The sequence below is a fragment of the Helicoverpa armigera genome, chromosome 29 (genome assembly GCF_030705265.1).
Source record: "Helicoverpa armigera isolate CAAS_96S chromosome 29, ASM3070526v1, whole genome shotgun sequence".
In the NCBI taxonomy this organism is placed as follows: domain Eukaryota; kingdom Metazoa; phylum Arthropoda; class Insecta; order Lepidoptera; family Noctuidae; genus Helicoverpa; species Helicoverpa armigera.
In genome coordinates this window covers 5,459,963-5,477,845 of record NC_087148.1, presented here as the reverse complement: position 1 = coordinate 5,477,845, position 17,883 = coordinate 5,459,963, and the positions used below count along the sequence as shown (strand labels likewise).

Below are 17,883 nucleotides of genomic sequence, written 5' to 3'. Positions count from 1 at the left end.
AATTTATTGGTATTTAATATACTAGGGTTTTCCCGCGGTTTCACCCGCGTCCCGTGGGAACTACTGCTCGAACCAGGATAAAATATAGCCTATGATACTCGGGAAGAGTGTAGCTTTCCAACAGTGGAATCTTAATTTTAATTTTTCCAATCGGTTCAGTAGTTTCAAAGGCTTTGGGTACAAATAAAAAAACTACTATTAAAAGAACTATTAGTACACATTTATTTCTAATTAGTATTCCATAATCTATACTAATATAATAAAGAGCTCCGAAATAACTGAATAAATTTTAAAAATTCTTTCACTGTTGGAAAGCTATACTCTTCCCGAGTAACATAGGCTATATTTTATCCCGGTACGGGCAGTAGTTCCCACGGGACGCGGGTGAAACCACGGGAAATAGCTACTCATGAATCAATTGTAAAACCATGAATAATATCCAATATATTCATCATAATAGCTAGAAAACATGATATTTTGCACGTACTAATATTCAAATTAGTCATAGACGTTAATTATTGCCTAAAGAATACCATTGTTCACCTACTCAGCTAACTTGAGTCATCAAAACTCAGCTGTTAGTTAACTAATTCAGGGTCAAATATGACTCAAAATATGTAATATTTTGAACCCAAAATGCTATACAAAGAAACATTTCTTTATAGTCTTTTAATTTAATGTAAAAAAGTAGCAATGCAGTCAGCCTTTTGAGCAGGTGGATACATTTTTTATATTTACTTAATTTTTATTTTAAAATTTTTATCTGTAAATAGGTGTTGATTGATAAAAAATGTAACGTAAAATGGTCTAAAAGGCTCCAAAAAAGTTGATTTCAAATAAATAAGAAAAAGTAATTTTTGACCGGGCGCAAAATCTAAATCTATCCATATTTGACAGTCGTTCCGCAAATTACTAACCTATATTATTATTACTAACACAATTAATAACAATCAACAACAGCTACCCATCATAATCCAAGCCTCAGAAACCAGCTGAAGCCCGCTAATATATTCACCATCATCATCATCTCCCGAGCCTTTTCCCAACTATGTTGGGGTCGGCTTCCAGTCCAACATGATGCAGCTGAGTACCAGTGTGCCACATAGAGCGACTGCCTATCTGATCTCCTCAACCCAGTTACCCGGGCAACCCAATACCCCTAGGCAACTGGTGTCAGACTTACTGGCTTCTGCTAATATATTCACCACACATACCTTTAACATGTCGGCTCACAAACACTAGAGAGGTCATATCAAGTTTAAAACCAAATATTGGCGTAAACCAGTCATGTTAACTGAACCTTGGTTAAACCAAACATAAGACGTGTTAACTAACTATAATTTTAACTATTTAGATCTTTTAGATAAGAAGGTGGTTCCGTTTTTTTTTGTGTTTCCGGTTCCGCTGTCATTGGAATTTAGAATAGCTAGAAAAATTAGCGTAAATGACATCATTTTTGAGTCATCATCTGCCTAGCCTATTCTTTCAGAGTCTAGTAAAGTTATCGGCACGAATCTTGAGCTCTGACCTTCACCTGCGCAGAAGTAATTTATTGGGTCCTTTTTGTGGTATGAAGTGAGGCGCGGGGGCGGGCTAAAGCGGTGATTGGCCTGCAGTGCATCGCGTCATAGCCGTCACTCGGGATTGGTTCTTTGCTAATAAATCACTTCTGTGCAGATATAGGTCATTGCTCAAGATTCGTGCCGATAACTATACCTCTATTAATAGATGCAGCTGAGTACCAGTGTGCCACAAGGAGCGACTGCCTATCTGATCACCTCAACCCAGTTACCCGGGCAACCCGATACCCCTTGGTAAGACTGACTGGTTGTCAGACTTACTGGCTTCTGAATACCCGTAACGACTGCCAAAGATGTTCAAATGACAGCCGGGATCCACCGCAACCCATCCATGTATTGACCGGGGAAAGCTGACCATTTTAATTACCAACTGGTACGCTGTTGCTAAGCAGAGATCTTCGAAAAAAATATTACAAAACGATACATCGTTTGTAGTGTAACCCGTTGAGAGAAAAAGTGAAAATTATTTGCGATATTACTTAGCGAGTACGCATTGAGTATTATCAGAATTTACATAATAAACGTTGTGAATCTTGTCCTCATCGCTTTTATATGTAGTATCCATAGGCTCTTGACGGCCTACGCCATAAAGAATACACTACACTTCTAAACTAAAGCTATAATATATCAATGCTAGTTCATCTCTTGTGCATCAGAGCACGTTAATGTCCTGCTTGTGATCTCTCTCCGGTGGTGTCGGATTGTCGTCGCATCGCGCTATGAGAGTGAAGGAATAGTGAGTGCACCGCAGTCCAAGCAAATGTGCGTGCACTATAATATGTCCTGCGCAGCTGGCTGATCTTATAAGAAGCTGCCGTGACCGACAATCGGCTAGGGCTCAATTAAATGTCTATCCGGGTAACTGGGTTGAGGAGGTCAGATAGGCAGTCGCTCTATGTGGCACACTGGTACTCAGCTGCATTCGTTTAGACTGGAAGCCGACCCCAACATAGTTGCGAAAAGAAGGCTAGACAGATGATGACTTAACTATAAGAATTTCTTATCTAAGATTTTGTTTTTTTCCGCAAAGATGAAGTCATAAATTAATATTCTAATTAAAAGTAATAAATCACGAAAACTGACATTGTTATTTAAGATATTTAAATGATTTTGGCAAGTCATTGATGATCTAATATGTTAACTAATATTATAGAGCTGAAGTATTTGTTTGAAGGCTCTAATCTCAGAAACTACTAGTCCTATTAGAAAAATTCTTTCAGTTTTAGATAGCCCATTTATTGAGGAAGGCTATAGGCTATTTTTTTATCCAGGTGCTCGAAGTATTTAATACGGGACACGGGTGAAACCGCTGCCGGAAGATAGCAGTTACTATAATTTTACATTTCACATCCTATATAGGTCTTATTTTTCAAGCGATACTATATTTTATCTCCCACATCTTTCACTACACAACAAGCCTAATTCTTAAGACAATAACTTTCGCTCAACCTTGCGCCTACGCAGCTCTTATAAAGCTAGCCTAGGACATTATGTCGACCTGTTTAGAAGACGCCTATTCTAATAGGTTAAGAGCACACACTGCAAACTTTTAGTCGGCCGATAGTTTGTTTGGGCTCTTAAATCAGTATGAAGATGAATGGTAGTACGCACATTACAAAGATCAGGTATTTAGCCGGTATCAGACCGACTGAAGACTTTGATTGGAATCAAGATTTTCTTTACAAATATTTGCCAACTATCGGCTCGGTATTTGGTTGGGTGACCGTTTGTTTTACATTATCATGATCTGCCTAGCCTATTCCTAACTATGTTGGGGTCGGCTTCCAGTCTAACCGGATGCAGTTGAGTATCAGTGCCACAAGGAGCGACTGCTTATCTGACCCCTTTGTTAGTCTGGTTGTCAAACTTTCTGGTTGAAAACAATGTTATACTAAGCTATGATGCAATTTTGTCTTCTAAACCTGAGCCAAGTATGTTCTGAATAGTTGCCAAGTTTAGTAAGTATTTCATTATTGTGGACAAAACTAGGTAGATAGAACGAAATTGTAAGTACCTATACTATAGGTCTAATTAACTTAACAAATATGAAGTTAGCCATTTTACTCCTTGGACATTTTTTCGCACACATATTGTTGAGAAGCTTTGCTTATTCGAAGTTCATGTAAAACACAACATAACTTTTTGACTTCAATACCGATTTTCATCAATTAATACTTGTACTCTTAACATAGCTCGGCTGTGAGATAAGCTAGCTTTAAACTTTTGAAGTGAGATGTGTCATGTCAAGTTAGTTTTTTGAGGTCGATTTTGGATGGGTCACCGTTGGTTTTGCATGGTTAAATGCTACTTTTTGCTTCATCATTTCCCGAGCCTTTTCCCAACTATGTTGGGGTCGGCTTCCAGTCTAACCGCATGCAGCTGAGTACCAGTGTGCCACAAGGAGCGACTGCCTATCCGACCTTCTCAACCCAGTTACCTAGGTTACCCTTTGATTGTCTGGTTGTCAAACTTTCTGGATGGAAACAATATTATACTAAGCTATGATGCAATTTTGTCTTCTAAACCTGAGCCAAGTATGTTCTGAATAGTTGCCAAGATTAGTAAGTATTTCGTTATCGTGGACCAACTAGGTAGATCTATAGAAGAAGATTAACTTTGTAATTCTGAAGTTAGCCATTTTAATCCTTGCTCATCAACAACATCTTAAAAGCACAGATGTTGTTGAGAAGTTTTGCTTATAAGAAGTTCATGTATAACACTTCATAACTTTTGAACTAGAAGACGGATTTTCATCAAACAAAGCTTAAAATCTTACCCATTAAGCATACCAGCTTTCCTTACAAACCGCACTAAAATCAATTCAGACGTTTAGAAGTTTAGAAGGTTTCAAACCGAACATACATGTTACCATTTTTGATTCTCAAAATTAATCCTCGGTATTTTTCGCGGGTTAACTACAGGATAAATACAAGTTTTCGAAAGTGAATTTTTATTGTTATTTAAGGCCCCATCAAGTGAAGGTTTTAACATGCGTTGTTATAATAAAATACGTTTTATTTCTACATGACACTTTCGTTTTTTTAAGCGAAAGTTGTTTTTTGAGTCTTCTTAAAACTGAAAGGGAGATTATGAATATGTACTAATGTTATTGAGAAGGCATGTAATGAAGAGGGATGATACGCATGCAACAAAGTGTGTGCTAAGTATGAATGTAGATGGATAGAGAGGAAGAGGAAGACCTAAGAAAAGATGGGTGGATTGCCTGAAAGATGATATGAATAGGAAGGGAGTGAGTGTCAGTATGACGAGTGAAAGGGGAAAATGGAAGAGGATGACATATTGCGCCGAACCCAAATAAAATTGGGAACAGGGCAGAAGGAAGCAAAAGTTATTAAGAGGAACAATTCATTCTTTTGAACACGTTCTTCTCAAGAACTACTGGTCCAATTTGGCAAATTAATTTTATATAGCCCATTATATAGCCAATTTATCAACTAAGACTAGAAGTCATTACGAGTAGTCAGAAGCCAGAAAGTCTGATAACCAGTCTTACCAAGGGGTATTGGGTTGCCCGGGTAACTGGGTTGAGGAGATCAGATAGGCAGTCGCTCCTTGTGGCACACTGGTACACAGCTGCATCCGATTAGACTGGAAGCCGACCCCAACATAGTTGGGAAAAGGCTCGTCAGATGATGATGACCAACGACTCTTATATTTGTTCTGTAGTCTACTTTAAAACACATTTACACCTACAAATGCCGTCCCATCGCGCTATGAGAGTGAAGGAATGGTGAGTGCACCTGTGTCCAAGCAAATGTGCCTGCACTATAATATGTCCTGCGCAGCTTGCTGATCTCCTTACATGAGAACAGCCGCTTTAGCCGATGATCGGTTAGGAGGACATCATACATACAAAGTATTTCTCCAGTCTAACTGATTCATGATTCATAAACACTCAGCCTTATAAAACATAATTGTCAGTTTGTCTATTGATACCTTATATGTTATGAGTATCCTCTTAGAAATGATTTTCGCGTCCCCTAAGCCTTTTAATTTATAGGAATATAGTTCTTACGTGCCTAAATTTAGAGTCCAAATTGAGATTGAAAGTAAATCGCCCACAGAACACCTACTTCTGATGGATTCAAGGTTTATATGTCAAGGTCATTTGTGAGTCAAATGAATAATCAGAAACAGATGATCTTCAAAAAAAGAGTTAGATTATACTTGTGTATACCTGTGGGTACGCTTGCATTGTATTTAAATTAGATCCAGCTATGGATAAAAGAGATTCAGAAGGCACGGTAAATTGGTGGGTCCCGGCTATCAGCTGGTAGTGAGAAGCCAGAAATTCTGACAACCAGTCTTACTTAGGGTTATTGGATTGCCCGGGTAACTAGGTTGAGGAGGTCAGACAGGCAGTCACTCCTTTTTGAACATCTTTGGCAGTCGTTACGGGTAATCAGAAGCCTGTAAGTCCGACAACCGGTCTTGCCGAGGGGTATTGAGTTGCCCGGGTAACTGGGTTGAGGAGATCAGATAGACAGTCGCTCCTTGTAGCACACTGGTACTCAGCTGCATCCAGTTAGACTGGAAGCCGACCCCAACATAGTTGGGAAAAGGCGTGGTTAAAATATATCTGTCATCGCGTATTACAGTAGCGTTTTAGTTAAATATTAAACAGTTATCGTCATCAAATCATTGGTTACATAATAAGACATAATCTTGTCAGTTACTCGAGTGATGCAAGCGCATACTAGGTTTGCTTCGGGCTATGTTTATCTTGTTAGCAAATTTTTCCATTGGCTTCGAGATAATAGTGTAACACATGTATTTGGTAATTATATATTAAAGTATAATAATTTATCTTTACTTAATATCTTGCTATACCTATTTAGTTTTATCGTAACTTAATATTATAAATGCAGTTCTATGTCGCGCTTTCACCCCAAAACTACCGAATCGGTTAAAATGTTTTTTAGTAGACAAATAGTGAGAAACTAAAAATAGGCAATTTTTTACCCGGTTGAGGGAAGAAGTTCATGTATGTATTAACGAGTTTTTGAGCATTTCGGAAGGCACATTCAATTGGTAGGTCCCGGCTGTCATTTGAAATCTTTGGCAGTCTGACAACCAATCTTAATAAGTGTTATCGGGTTGCCATGGTAACTTGGCCAAAGAAATCAGATAGGCAGTCGCTCCATGTGGCACACTGGTACTCAGCTGCATCCAGTTAGACTGGAAGCCGACCCCAACATAGTTGGAAAAAGGCTCGGGAGATAATGATGATGACTTTCTTATATAATTTTAAAGCCATTTGTCAATACCTAAATATCTGTTTCTTCATGTTTTTCTACCTAACATCTAGCTATATATTTTAAAAATGCATATAATGTAAAATTGTGACTCGATGCTTTTATATACTACTTTATATCGTGATGCTTGGAGTTCCTACCTTATCCTATGTTTCTTAAAGCCAAGTTTCATCAAAATCTTTCCTCAGCCGACCCTAAAATAGTTGGGAAAAGGCTAGCCACATGATAAACTTAACCGGACAATCCAGAGACAAACAATTGCGTTGCATAATAAGTTTTTAAAGCTACACGCAACTTGCGCTTGCGTAAACTAAAGGTAAACAGGATCGCCCATCAAACAGGTTTGTGTTCACCAAATTCTTCGGCTGCCATACTTACTACTTTATGCTTACTATCCTTTTATATGTAGTTGTGTATGTTTGTATGGTCAGTTTACGTAGTATATATATAAACATCGTTTTGACTGAAGAGAAATTGGCAAAAATGTAATGCTGACTCCTATGCCTAGTCTTTTTAAAGTCAAAGTCAAATCATTTTATTTCATTTAGGCCTTTACAAGCATTTATGAACGTCAAAAATATAAATAAGTTTGATTCTAGTTGCTTATTCCATAAGTAGCTTCCTATGTGGAAGAACGAGCGAGAAACTCTTTGGTTACTCAAAACTATGTTGGGATCGGCTTCCAGTCTAACTGGATGCAGCTGGGTACCAGTGTGCCACAAGGAGCGACTGCCTATCTGATCTCCTCAACCCAGTTACCTAGGTATCCCTTGCTAAGACTGGTTGTCGGACTTACTGGCTTCTGACTACTTGTAACGACTGTCAAAGATGTTTAAATGACAGTCGGGACCTACAGTTTATTTTGCTTTCCCAAACGAACTGGCAACAGGCTTTTTATCCAGTAATTCTTACGAGATACGGGTAAAACCGTAGGCAGAGGCTAGTCAAACATAAGAAGCTTATTAATAGACGTCAAAAAAACGAGTTTCTTTTATTTAATTACTACATATTGACGTTTGATCGTCATTTTTATCGAATCAATATAAGATTTACGATGAACTGTCGGTAAGCAGCTATTTGGCCTTGCTTGTCAAAGTCAGAGATTCAAGTAAAGATGTTATTTATTTATACGTATTTTTAGAAGTATAGCTTTAGGCGGTTTAATGAGTTATGCGTTTTAGGCGCGCCTTTTAGTAGTTTGTGCTGAAAATATGCAAAACTAGTCGTTAAAAGAAGCTACTTCTCATAGCTGAATAAAAAATAGCTTCTCTCCTTTCTCACGCTTTATTTAAACTATCTTTTTTATATTTCATTTAAAATCGTAAAATTCCAGGTTATTTTGGTGATAGATAGTCTATACTAATACTAATGTTTGTAATCTAAAGGTTCCGAAAATACTGATCCGATATGAAAAATTCTTTCACTGTTGGAAAGCTACACTCTTCCCGAGTAACATAGGCTATATTTTATCCCGGTACGGGCAGTAGTTCCCACGGGACACCAGTGAAACAGTTATAAAAAACATAGAGAGGTTGCATGCTCTGATCACATGGTCTAAAATTGTCATACTGTTACAGCCTTTTTATCGTCCCACTGCTGGGCACAGGCCTCCACTCACACGGAGAAGGATTGAGCATTATTATATTATTGATAATTAAAAATTGTCATAAAACACAAGAAAATAACATTGTACCAAAACATTCCGTCATTTATAGTGTTTATGGGTTTTCTATGTAAATATTACTGTCCTTGGTTTAATATGGTAGATCATTGTTGACGCAATATGAAAACAAGAATTTTTCTATCAAGTTCCTCCGTGTTTCGGAAGGCACGGTAAATTGTTGGGTCCCGGCTGTCATTTGAACATCTTTGGCAGTCGTTATGGATAGTCAGAAGCCAGTAAGTCTGATAACCAGTCTCACCAAGGAGTATCGGGTTGTCCGGGTAACTGGATTGAGTAGGTCATATAGGCAGTAAGTAGCTCCATGTGGCACACTCGTACTCAGCTGCATCTGGTTAGACTGGAAGCCGACCCCAATGTAGTTGAGAAAAGGCTAGGCAGATAATTTTAAATGCAAAAGAGATACATCATCATCATCTTCCGAGCCTTTTCCCAAACTATGTTGGGGTCGGCTTCCATTCTAACCGGAAAAGAGATAAATAAATTAATTAAAAATAGTTTTTGATATTTATTGTAAATATGTATTGTATATATCTATGTAAATATCTATGTAAATAAATAAAGAAATAAAATATTGCCTACATCACTCGGGAATAATCTAGCTTCCCAACAGTGAAATATTTTTCATATCGGTTCAGTTGCTTTGTGAGTACGAAAAAATTTACAAAAAAAGGACAGTTAATACAAACAGGTAGGTAATTAAGTATGTTAATTTTAACACTTCAAAAATAATAGATAGTCTTTCCCAGAAATATATATTTACGAAATAAAACTGACATAACCAGTTATATTCATTTAAATTAGTAAATTATAGATATATCAAGACACCGCCTAATATTGTAGTAGATTATTATTATACCTAATATAATATTTATATGTAATCATTATTTTTATCTTATTTTTATGTCAAACACGTTTCGATTGACGTGGTTGAGAGTATTGTTATTTTTGTGTTATTATATTAAATTATGTATGACTGTGGCTGTGGCCCCGCGGTGTCACCCGCGTCTGGTGGGAGCTACTGCCCGTACCGGGATAAAATATAGCCTATGTTACTCGGGAAGAGTGTAGCTTACCAACAGTGAAATATTTTTTTCAAATCGGTTCAGTAGAACATATTACTTATATACCAATAGTGATTAATGCTCAATCCTTCTTCGTATGAGAGGAGGCCGCAGCCCAGCAGTGGGACGATACAAAGGCTGATGATGATGATGAAAAATATATACCTATGTATTTAACCTTAATTAATATGGATCTATTTAAATATTACAATGTCATAACCATACTTTATGCTATCAAAATTTCGAAACAAAAGAGTGTTTAATGTGTATCACTAACCTTTGTCTAAACTGTGTTTATGTTAATTTTAAACCATAAAAAGTTATATATATTCAAGTTCAAAATATATAGATAAAGCATTTTATTGTCTTCTCTGATTTATATGACAGGATTGACGGCTATTGTTTTTTAAGATATATAGCTAAAATATTTTAATATACAAATTGGTTATTTTTCTCTGTATATATGTATATGTAAATCAAAATATATAGCTTTTGTTACTAAGCGCGAAGATCGAAAACAGATGATTTTTTGATGGAATTTCTTTTAGAGAGATTGACTTCCCGCACTTGGATAAAAGGTGAAAATTGGACTGTGTATGTTATTCACATGTATAAGCTATGTAACTGCCAAGTTTTATAGAAAACCATTTAGTAGTTTCAGCATGAAAGAGTAGCATTTAGAAACAATTAGTGCTTTTTGATTAACTACCAAAGTTAAAACGCTCCTAAGCGACTTAATAAGTTTAATGCAGAAGTGACAAAAAAGTACGTTTTTTAAAGAAGAATTAAACGAAAAAATCTCTATATACTTAATTAAATAAAAACAGTTTTCCTCGGTTTCCCTACTACTGGCAACCGAATTAAACATAGCCTATTTCACTCGGAAGCAATTTCTAATAGTGAAAGAAGTTTTCAAATCAGTTTAGTACTTTCGGAGCCATTAGAATACAATCAATGTTCTTCTCTTTCTGTTTATTATATGTATTAGTATAGATGTTTCTACTTTAGGTACATACCTCTATATAATAAATTCACAATAAAACTAATCAAAGAAAAGGTTAATGGTGTCACACAACGAGACATATTTATTAACTTTTTTTGAACAAAACAGTTTTCCTCGTCATTATTATATTTTACTGGATAGTTATATTATTTGGTTTGACGTAGCAACAGATAGCAATAAGATTGTAAGGACAAAGGTTAGAATAAGATGGATATTAATTAACATAACTGGTTGGAAAACCCTTATTTTAGGGTTCCGTTAAGAAAACAAAGTGAAAAAACATACAACCTTCTTTCTCCGTCTCTTGAAAATAAATTGACATTTCGAAAAAGTAAATTTTTGTAGTTTGGGAACTGAACCATTATATATTTTCAAAAATATATATTATATATAGCATGTTAAAAATATTCTTAATGAATTTTTTAGAGTTTTATTATAATTTAAAATAAATACTAGCTTTTGCCTTCAGTTTTGCTTGCATCCCGTTACTCAACTATTTCACGTACCCAAATAATAATCTAAACCTTTCTTTGATTAACTACCTATCTTACAGTAGGTATTATCTGAAATAACCACTCTTTATTAAAAAAACTCTTCAGCTAATATAGATTTCACTAGTCCACCCAAATACTTATGTATTATCCCACGCTACAAAAAATCTAAAAGCATTCACCAAATATAAGAAAAACGCAAAAAAAGTAAAGTCGACCAACATACCTTTTTCGTATACGGAACTCCGAATTTAATTATATATTATCTATGGTTCTAAACGATTTTACTAATATGGTCGACAATATATGACAATAAATATTTGATTTATTATATAGGATGTTGAGAGGTAACTTAAACTAATAATATATCTATACTAATAAAAAAAACAAAATTTTTTAGGCTCCGAAACTACAAAACTGATTTGAAAAATTCTTCCACTGTTAGAAAGCTACACTCTTCCCGAGTAACATAGGGTATATTTTATCCCGGTGCAGGCAGTAGTTCCCAAGGAACACTGGCGAAACCACGGGAAAACGGCTAGCATTATATTTATATATAATCTTCAACGATTTTACTAAAATAGCTGCCGATATTTGACAATAAATAATTGATTTATTATAAAGGATGTTGAGAGCCGACTTAAGTTAATAAAATATGAATTTAATACAATAAAAATATATTTATCATTACTTTTAACGACATTTCCTACTTGGTAGGTCATAAAATAATGTTAACACGTGTATTTTGTATGAGATCAAGTAAAAATTTTTGAACTAGTGGTTAATCGCGGCTTCACTCACATTATGTACTTATAGAAAACTCTCTTTTCCTATTTTCCAAACTGTCTCTATGCTTCATATTATTATTAATTCATACAGCCTTTTTTACATACATAAACACATTCATGCGAATTCATTATGCTTTCAAACTAAAACGAATTAACTGATAGAGTTGCAATTTGGCCTAAAACGTAGTTTTTTTTGGATCCGTACCCAAAGGGTAAAACGGGACCCTATTGTTTTCGCTCCTCTGTCCGTCCGTCTGTGATCTCATATCTCATAGATTCCGACTCGCACTTGGCCGGTTTTAAAGCGATTTTCTAAAAAAAGAGGAGTCTCTCAATTTAGATGGTATTTTTATTCAATAAAAAATACTACAAAATCGTAAAAACTTAGTCTAAAGTAACTTACTGCCAAGCCCGTTAAGTTAAACCTTGAAAATATAAAGTTACAAACAGCTTGAAGCTAGTTTTTAACTTATTATCGGCTTATTTCGTAAGCTATCGAGAGAGGCACCGCGTGGTACGCGCGTGCGCATCTTATGTGTACGTGGAAGATTTTTTAAAACTGACACTTGTCTATACATACTAAAGTATTAAAAATGAAAAAAAAAAATGTTTGTTTTTATGTATCTTCAAGTCTCCGAAACTACTGAACAGATTTGAAAAATTGTATCACTGTTGGGGAGCTACACTCTTTCGGGGGACGCGGGTGAAACCGCGGAAAAACGGCTAGTAGTTCATGAGAATAGAAAAAAAACATTTCTTACTTAAAAAATGAAAGTTAGGACTCATATATTCATTGTTTTGATGAGTATCAGTTTTTCACCTGCGTTCTGAGAGAACTATCTTCCGCAGCCATAAAAAAACCCATGTTCCGTCCATACGGTATGTGTACTAAATTCATTTAAATCGGTTCAGTAGTTCTATCCTGTTGTAGCCAACGAAATTGGTAAAACGGTAGGCAGATGATTCAAGCAAGTTAACTACATAAACTACTAACCCAATTAAAATTGAAAAAGGCAAAAGATCACTAACCGAACTAGATTCTTATTTTTATTGACACCGCTTAGAAAAACACGCCAAAAACAGTTGCTAATGACACATCTGCTTTCGACCAAAAAAACTAGGATACATCCATTTTGGATTTGAAAACTGTGCCAATTCTAAATACATTTTGTTTGTTTGTACCCAAAATGCTCCGAAACTACCGAACCGATTTGAAAAATTCTTCCTCTGTTAGAAAGCTACACTCTTCCCGAGTAACATAGGCTATATTTTATCCCGGTACGGGCAGTAGTTTCGACAGGACACGGGTGAAACTGCTGTCAGAAGCTAGTCTTATGTAAAAATTTTATTTGTCACCATTATGAGCTAAAGGAATGCGAGTTACGTAATAATAACGTCATCACGGATATTGAATGCCCATCTTTATAAATGTATGTAAAATCGTCTTCTATTCACTGCCAAAAATGGCTGGCAACTATGTATGTAAACTACTATATCATCCTCCGAGCCTTTTCCCAACTATGTTGGGATCGGCTTCCAGTCTAACTGGATGCAGCTGAGTACCAGTGTGCCACAAGGAGTGACTACCTATCTGATGTCCTCAACCCGGGCAAAAATATACTTCTATTTACCAAAGATTCGAGTAAAACCGCGGACTTTAACTAGTCTTAATATTCGATCGTAAAAACTACACCTATCAATGAGTGTCTCAGTAGAATATTTTATGACATAATTAAGTGAATTCCAAGCATTATTTCATTAATTAGAAGATATAGTATACTTTAGTAATGTAGGCTATGTTAATGTGTTACCAAATAAGAGTTTTTTTAAGTCCTTGTAAGGATTCTAGTTAAATAAGTAAGTTTTAGTAGTAAATACTATTTGTTTTTCTCGGTTTTCCTAGCTTTCAAACACCAGGTTGCATTTCGAAAGTTTCTGAAACCCCGCAAAGTGACTACGGTGGACTATATACATATAAATATATGGTTTTGGATATTATGTATAAGGAGTAGACAATAGTAACATGAAACCACTTTGTAACTTTTTTATGGGAAATCATCAAATGACGGCTCCCGCTGTGGGTGCAGCGTGAGGGAGTCTTACTGACTAAAACACATCATGTTCCTTCTTAAGCCTTAGGTACTAAAAATCGCAATCTTTTAGTCAAGTCAGTAACGCTTCTGTCTTATCTAGGAATCGAATATGAGACCTCTTAACGATGGTGTTAACTAGGCCATCATGGCGATCCTTATATAATCTTATATATTAAATAGAGAGGCACATTCAGAACAAAACCGGCTTAATTAAGATAACACGAATGGAAGTGAATGTATGTATTAAATCACTCTTGATTGCCTCTGATTGAAAGCCGACAGTTAATCATTAAGTTTTAGTTAAATAATCCTTTAAATATTAACATCTAGATATTTTAACACTACCATGGATTAATAATTTTAAGTCGTGGTGGCCTAGTGGGTAAAGAGATAAACGCTAACGTATTTGTTCGATTCCAGGCGAGGCAACTACCAATGCAACTTTTATAATTTTGTATGTACTCTCTAAGTGTATCTTGGACACCAACGACTGTGTTTCGGATGGCACGTTAAACTGTAGGTCCCGGCTGTCATTTGAACATCTTTGGCAGTCGTTACGGGTAGTCAGAAACCAGAAAATCCGATACCAATCTTCAGTCAGGGTATCGGTTTGCCCGGGTAACTGAGTTGAGGAGGTCAGATAGGCAGTCGCTCCTTGTGACACACCGGTACTCAGCTGCACCCGGTTAGACTGGAAGCCGACCCCAACATAGTTGGGAAAAGGCTCGGGAGATGATGCTGGTGTCTAAGATGAATGATGATGGTGTGACCTGCAGTGGGACAATATAAGGCGGGTGATGATGGTATCTTACAGTTCATCAGGCCTCCCCTAAAATGGTCCATACCGCTCGGTCCTCAGCTTGACGCAAAACACTCAACACATTATATTTTGCCGGAGGGCGTTTTACAATTTAGCCTAGAATTCTCTATACCAAACGTGTTTAGCCTTTCTTATATAAATTATATAATATGTAATTAATATTGTATGTATGTATGTAATAGTTATTTATTTATGTAAGTGCAAAGGGCTACTTACGTCAGTTTAAGTTTACTTGTCAATTGTCCAATATGGCGGATTGGTTGACATTTTTATATGTTTATAGGTAGTTATATTTATGATTGTTTCGTATTGATTGAAAATAATTATTTGTGTCCTATGGAATCCATAAATGTGGGTTAATATAGATAAATACCTATAAGCAAGATATAGACTAGTGTTCGTAGATAAATAATTTCTAGTGTCACATATTTTTTTGAAAAGGGATATTCTATTCGTCATGTTTTAACTGACTTCCCAAAAAAGAAGAGGTACTCAATAACATTTTTTTTTCTTAAAATAAAGGTCATCTTTAAAAAATAAAGGTACTATTTATAATTTCGTCACTACATTTAGAAATTAATTATGTAAATATAAAACAAATTATAAAAAAAGCAAATAACAATCATCTCTTAAAAATACTTTTATGAAAACTATAGTTTTCTACGATGTCATAAAATTGTATGTATGTATTGTATGTTGTAATACGAAATTCCTGCACAGTTAGCAAGTTTCTTTTATAGCAAGTGATAATAGGACTTGAGGTTAAACATACGCAATGGTTTCAGTTGACAGTAACTAGGTACTAGTTATGTAGCTGTTTAAAAACGATATTTTTTATAAAAAATAATATTGCTGGGAATTTAAAAAATGTGACTTTAGAAAACAGGGATTGATGGTAAATAAATCTTTCATAAATAAGAGATTTATAAAAAATCGGTCTAAGCTGAACTTCTTTAAATCTCTTTATAAAAAAAACTGAATTTTAAGTAATGAAACAAATACAAAAAAAAAATGAAAAATAATTACACATTTTTAATCCTTTTTTCGATTTTTTTGCAAAATATGTGATATTCTCAGAGTTAATAAGTTAGTTAAACTACAGTTTTTTCAAATAGCAAAAAATATTATACCGAGAATACGTTAAACATTTTAGGTATATAATTAATAAGTAAAAAATCCCATTTTTTTTGGTATTGTAAACTTAGTTTTTTTATGTATTGGGGAAATCCTTTAAGCGTACATCTTAAGTGTTTATTAATAGATGTCTACACGGTACACATTATGTATACAGAATAATAAGTATCTACCAACTTATTTAGTAAAACTGTCACGTAGATCATAGTTTTTACATTATCTGGGTTTTTATTTCTTATTTTTACGACTTTTTTATTATTTGCGATTTTTATAACTATCTTGATAAGTATATTTTTTATATTAGCAAAATTTTAAAATATTTCCCTGATAAATATAAAAAATAGGATTTAAAAAAACTGCTAAAATAAAATAAAATATCTATCTTATCGTAAGTCCAGTTAAGAACAATTAACAATTACTGTAATTCCTTAATTGCTAAAAATAACGATGACTACTATTTTGTTAATTATGCAAACGTTAAAAAAAACTTGAAAGATAGGTATCTTAAATTTTTTTATTACAGACAGTATATTCATTTTTGTATATTTTTATCTCAATTCAAGAATATACAACCATTAATAAGTACTAAAAGTCACTATTAAAATATATTTTAAAACATCATATTTTTTGTATGTCAAAATATTATACATAGGTCAAGCAATAATTTCAATATGACATTTAGGTTTTTCTACGTTTCTTAAGTTTAATATATTCGAACATATCGTTAAATATATTGGACACACAAATTTAATAATATTATGCAACAAAAAAAAAACTTTAAGTCTTTTTTTCCGCAAGCGCATTGAATACGAATGTAATGATTATCTTAAAACATATATTAAATTAGTTCATTCAATATATTAATATTTTACTTATTTTTTAATATCCACGAAAATATTAAACATAAATAAAAAATAAATATGTTTCGTTTTAGTAAAATATAAAAAATACCACTTTAAATTTTCGAATTACTAAGCTATTATTTATTATTTTAATAACTAAAACCTAAACTTGCATTATTTTTCCATTAATATATTTTATAAAGAGCAAAAACTAAAATAATTTTCATAAATTAAAAATCCAAAATTAAAACCACGGAAACAGAAAAAATCCACATACAATAGACATAAACGCGCGTATCAAAAATTACCAAAAACACCAAACCTCACTTTATTCACTGGTCGACAAAAAATAAAAAAAGAGCAAAAATAAGTAAAAAAAATTTAGTAAAAAAAAAACTCACATAAAATTATCACGGCAACCACTCCACACTGACAATCACAACACACTGAAACTGTTCACGATAAAACTTTGCTTAATACGTATCACAGATGGGTTTTTTTTTCGTATTATTATTTTTTTTACTCGTTTTTCTCCCGCTCGCGCTTGGCGCAGCACTTTCGTTCGACAGATAAGAACAACCTCACATGAGATGCGACGGAGGCTTATATACAATCGTTTATGAAACTCTGCTGACCTCGGATTTTCGTACTTCAAGTTGGATATGTGTGCTGATTCATTTATTATTATTTTTTTCTGTTTTTTTTTTTTTCGAAAATGTTAGTAAAAAATCAGATATGAAATTAGTGATTAATGTAAAATTAGTAAGTGCTAAAATTATTTTTGTATTTTTATAAAACACTGTCATTGTTAAACCACTGGACCTTTTAAAATGAAATTCGGTTTGGAAAGGGTATAGTATAGTTAAGGGAAGAATATGGAATGTTTTTTTTGTGCAAAGGGTATTTTTTGTTAGGAAACGGGTGAAACATCTTTAATAACTATGTAGTATACTACTTATATAGATATTTAAAATGTTTTTCATAGAAAAAGAAAAATACTGTTATTCTTAACTTTTTCGCATCAAGAACTTTATTACTTTTTGCGATAATTGGAGCTACTTAACTGTCTAACTGTAATTATATTATTTTTCATACTAGCTTCTGCCAGCGG

The 17,883-nt window shown here is 34.2% G+C and overlaps 1 protein-coding gene across 1 annotated transcript in view; it reads right to left on the bottom strand.

The window, feature by feature from the left end:
• The window catches only part of LOC110377827 (uncharacterized), a 57,249-nt gene extending 39,885 nt beyond the window's left edge, over window positions 1-17,364 (bottom strand). Inside the window, exon 1 of the mRNA XM_049851470.2 lies at window positions 17,174-17,364. The gene's annotated coding sequence lies outside the window, so the exon portion shown is untranslated. The remainder of the gene's footprint in view (window positions 1-17,173) is intronic.
• Between the last annotated feature and the right edge of the window lie 519 nt (window positions 17,365-17,883).